At 41.1% G+C, this 5236-nt stretch overlaps 1 non-coding gene across 1 annotated transcript; it reads left to right on the top strand.

Moving 5' to 3' along the window:
• The first annotated feature begins 581 nt into the window (after positions 1-581).
• Positions 582-714, top strand: LOC126024825 (small nucleolar RNA SNORA51). The gene has a single exon (XR_007500924.1). It is a non-coding gene; the product is annotated as a small nucleolar RNA SNORA51 (small nucleolar RNA).
• The last annotated feature ends 4522 nt before the right edge of the window (positions 715-5236 follow it).

Genomic DNA, 5236 nt, shown 5'->3' with positions numbered 1-5236 from the left:
GATAACAGTGGAGAGATTCACAGTCAAATGAAGTTTCATAGGAGACAGCCAGCTTTATTACATAGCCCTACCCACCATGTGCATTTTTTCACTTGGCTTCTATGTTAAGATTTTTGTGCAGCCTATTTCCTGCTACACTCCATGATCCCGTACTACCTTTCCTCCTCCTCCTTCCCAAAAGGCAACAGCTTTATTCCCAACAACAGACCCCTCCCAGCTGTTGGTGAGTCTGACCATGCAGATGATATTAGCATACGGAATTTGGGAAGAAGTATCATTCAACAGCAATAAAATCCAGAGAACCAAACTATAACAGCTAGCCACAAATTAGAGCTGTTACAACAGTAGTCAGGGAGCTAAGAGTGAGGGTATGGGATGCATGCTGGGAACTATGGCGGAGATAGGTCCACACTGGTGATGGGAATGGCCCTAATTCACTGTCAATATATGCCTGAGATATAATTGTGGAACACTGGTGAAGGATTATATATATTATATATAACATAGTATAATATATAATATATTGTATATATTGTATTACATATATATTAAAAATCAAAAAGAAAGAAAAGAACAAATAAGTCCTCCCAATTCTTACCATAGTCTATGTTCTTTACACTGACTGTATAGAAAGAGGAGGTAGAGTATATACACACCATATACACCTCAACCCAGGCTCTTTGCCTGGTCTGTATTGTGAATTGGGGGACAAAAAATGGTCTCAATAAAAATTTAAAAATAAAAAATTCTATTTATAAAATTCTAAAGCATTAGGAATGTTTCAATTATTACTCAGGCCCTTGAGGATAATATGTGTGTTAGGTCAATGGGACAGATGGAATAGTAGGTAAAGGGAAATTGAAGCACTTTGCAATATAGCAGGGGTCTCAAACTCAAATTACCTGGGGGCCGCAGGAGGCAAAGTCGGGGTGACCCTTGAGTGCAAAGTCAGTAGTAAACCTTAAAATTTGGGGTGTGTGACCCAAACAACTAAAACAAAACAAAACAAAAAAGATTCCTCTAGGGCAGGGCCAACAAAATGTTGTATGGAGGGCTGCAAATTGCCCGTGGGCCGCTAGTTTGAGACCCCTGGAAGAGGCCTGTGTTGACCCTTGAGCATGGATGTTACCTTACCTCTCTCCTTACTTAGTTGTATTTTTCACTTAACTTATACTTCACTGTTTGTCACTCATGAATTTCTTTTTTAGAGAAAAAGGACCCTTCCCAATGTCCTTTTACCAATGCAGGACATCACTTGTTCTGACCTTGGATGACAGAGCAAGTTATCCTTACTTCTAACCCTGACAGTCTGCACTCCTTTAATTTATGAGAATCAGGTCTTGTTCCTATGCCATTCTCTATCCAGTGTACCTGTTCCTGATCAGTAATAGGAAATTGGAACTGTCACCTGTGTCCCATGTGAACCTTCTGGGACCTCTTTCTCATGCTCTCTAAGACTATCACCAAGCTCTCCCATTCCCTAGTTCTTAATCTCTGGTCACAGATATGAGTGCATGGGTGAGATGCCAGCTATCTATTTGGGACTACATAAGGGAGGCAGGAGTGAGAATTGCCTGACTAGGGGCTATTAAGACTGGATATCTATTTCTCAGGCATGATTTTAAGTGGCCACTTAAAGAAGTTCACCTCAGACTTTCACTAAATAGTACTGAGGCCCACCTAGCTTCTTAACATCTGAGTTCTATTTTAGCCTCAAATAGCAAGGCCAAACACAGGTGCATTTTAGACAAGAAGTTTCCTACATGGGCTTATTAAATAATGATATAGATAAGACATTGCCATTTAAGTTTGGGGAAATTTTTCTTAATGAAAACTGTATTCTGCTTATTTGCCAACTTTGTGGTTTGTCCACTGAAATATACAAATTTATTTTCTGTGTTAAATTCTTGCCAAAGATTTGGAATCATCTACTTCAGTTAATATATTTATGGGGGGAAGTTAATAATTGCATAGTAGTATTCTTCGAACATGACATTTAGCAGACATTCTGAACTTCTTCAACATCCTCAGGTGTCTCAGGTTAAGGTAGGAAAGGGAAGAATTTTATAGTTGTGGCTAGAGTGATAGCACAGAGGACGTGGCATTTTCTTTGTATTATACCAACCTAAGTTCAATTCAAAGCATTCCATATGATCTCCCAGCCTGCCAGGAGTGGGTTCTGAGCACAGAGCAGAGTAACTCTTGAGGACCTCCAGGGTGTTCAAGTCCCCTTACACCCAAAATCAAACTAGGGTAATGCAACAAAGAGAATGAAAACTTCAAAATGGACCAATCAAGATAATAAAACATGGGGCTTTATTCAAATTTGCCAAGCCAACATTCATAGACCCTAGGCCCCAAGACATAGTGACTACCCCATGGGTTTATATTGTCACCAATTTTGGAATTCCAGACTCTGTCAAATGGTCAGAGGTGGCTAACTGATGTAGAGGACTAGTGAAAAATAAAACTGGAGGTAGGAGCAGATACTTTCACATAGGCCTAGGGGCCAAATGGCCCAGCTCTAAAAACTAGTCATCTTGCGCCTCAGGAATTTTTTCTTCTTCAGGCTCTGCCTTCTTTTTCTTCTTGGTCTTAGAAGAACCTCTGCTATACAATAATATAAAGATGATAAGCATTATGAGAGTCATAAAAGCAAGCAATCCAATCAGGATCCAGAAGAGCAAGGGGCCACCACTGTTTTTTACAGTAAAAAAGTAGGGTCTATCCTGTATAGGAAGTAAGAGACAGAGGTTAGCTCCACTGAAAACCATTTATATACCCACTATGTCGATTTCAGTCACCATCAAAATATGGTACACTCCGCTAAACATTTTCATGCCTTACCTAGCTTATACACACTTAACTCCCTTCCTAGCCATCATTGGAGTACCAGGGGACAGAGTTGGCATACCAATTACAGACTCAAACCAGAAATTCCTGCAGAAAGACATGTGGACCTGTATGCCTAAATATTTCCCCCTTGTTTCACTTTCTGCTTTTCTTTCACTGGGAACAGTGGGCTTTCCTGCTGGGTGGAGTCACATGCTAGTAGCTATGATGCCTCACTCTACTCTCCCTGTCAGAAAAAGTCACATTACATAGGAGGTAACTGAGTCAGAGGTGAGGGGCCAGATAAGAGAAACCAAGGAGGGAAATGCATAGATAGCATGGGAATGTTTGCTTAGAGATGGTCACACTGAACTCAAGAGGTAAACTTAACATAGGTTAAAGACAGAGAATGAGTCCCAGGAAGAAGAGATAGAAGTGTTATAAGAGCACAGGGTCTATCTAAAGTACATGTGAAGCCTCATACCCCCATTCTTCCTAGGTAACTTGACCTTACCTGCAAGACCCCGCCCATTTCCTGGGAGGGGTCTTGGAAAGGGTAGATAAGGTTTTGACCAGAGAGGATTAGCCTTTTGGTCTTTTGCCAGCATGGAGGTCAAAGGGAAGATGGCTGAAAGGAGTTAAGATGCAGGGCTAGCTAAGAATGGCTGAATGCTTAAAAGGTTTTGGATATAGGCCACACCTGTGATGGACAGGGTATGAATAAAGTTGATGCTTCCTGAAGCCTGCCTGTAAGTGAGTTCAATACCCGTCGCTTTCCTGGACCCCAGACCCGCTGGTTGATGAGGGATGAAGCCATGTGGCCATGGACTAAGAATAAAGGTCCTTCTCCATCCAGCAACCATCGCTAATTATTTAATTCTACATACATGGTCTGTCTCTTGACAGAAAGATGAGCTTTCCTTGGGACTATTTAACAGGTAGTAGGGACCTGACTAGGAAGGATTTAAGCATTTTTAGAGCAACTTCCAGATAAGCTATGTCAGATATGGCCGCTATGAATGGATGTAAGAAGAGGGATGTGGGTGAGGAAACTAATTAATGACTTTGTCAGAGGCCCAAGTAATGCTCAGTAGTGCCTTGAACAAATGGGAGTGAAAGGTAAAAGAGCCACCAATCCCAAACACATCCTGTGTCTATCATGCTTTACTCATCTTAATGCATAGTAGGCTGCTTGACCTGGGGTTTCCCTATCCCATGGCTGTAGGAAGAGAGGTTCAATGTCCCTAAATTACCTCAGGAACAAAGAGTCCTGCAGAAAGACAGTGGACCTTTATGACTTAAATTTCTTCTCCTCTTGTCTCACTTCTGTCTACTCTTGCCTGATTCTGCTCAGGACTATCTGAGTGTTTCCATAAAGTCCTGTCTCCACATCCCGAGTGTCAAGTTTTTTGGCTTCCCTCACTCCTGCTGCACCTAACTCTGTGATTCTGAGAAGTGCCATTGCAATGAGGAGACGAATGTTAGAAAGGGACTGACTGAAAGGCTATCATATAAGGGTTCCTGAAGGTGACAACCTCTCTGTAAACGTCAAGTATCTGTCTCATTATCCAGGTAGGATGTTTACTCACAACAGAAGGGCACTTGAGCTTTGCTCGATTGTATTTGAAGTTATGACTTGTGGACTTCCAACTCACAGGTTCTAGCTGTAGGGAGAGAAAGGACATAAGAACTCTCTTTAGAACTGAGATAGATCTATCCATGGGCAGAATCACACCATTTTATGTCTTTGCAAGCATGGATTAAAAACAGCAGTCAGGGCATGAACAGCACCCTGAGTTGGAACTGAACCTCTTTCCTACCTTACAGAGTGACAGGTCAGTACCTGGTGTGTATGATGTGGAAACTGAAGTCTGTGCTGCAGATTCACCCAGAAAGACCGCCTAGGTATATTGTCTTATCAAAGGCCTCAATGAATATGTAGAATTCCAGGACTTAAACATGTTCCATGCATTTCCCTCCCTCTGCATTTTAATTTTTATACAGTGCCACAGCCCTTGTATTTTCAATGTTCTATAGCAGTAATACTTAAAGGTACTGTGTCCTTATAATGTGGTTAGTATTGCATTTCATGAAAACTCTGAAAACTTATTATTATAATATTTTCCTGACATTTGGGTTGTTATTTTCATGAATGTGTAGCTTCTTCATAAACTGTTTCATGTTTTCCTCTTTTTTTAATTTTGGACTCTCAAAAGGTGAAGGTACCATTCCAAATAACACAGGGCCTGGCAGTTCAAGCTTGATCCCCAGGTAGTGTGTTTTGCCTGAAGAAGCAACTACATTCAGACTCAATGATGCTTGTGGTTTTCTTAAAATATTTCTTGGTACAATTGAAGTTCGAAGAGATCCCATAACATTCAGATAATTATTCAAAAGTTGCAGC

This window comes from Suncus etruscus, chromosome 12, assembly GCF_024139225.1.
Source record: "Suncus etruscus isolate mSunEtr1 chromosome 12, mSunEtr1.pri.cur, whole genome shotgun sequence".
Lineage (NCBI taxonomy): Eukaryota > Metazoa > Chordata > Mammalia > Eulipotyphla > Soricidae > Suncus > Suncus etruscus.
The sequence above is the reverse complement of the archived record's forward strand: the minus strand, read 5'-3'. Positions and strand labels throughout refer to the sequence as shown.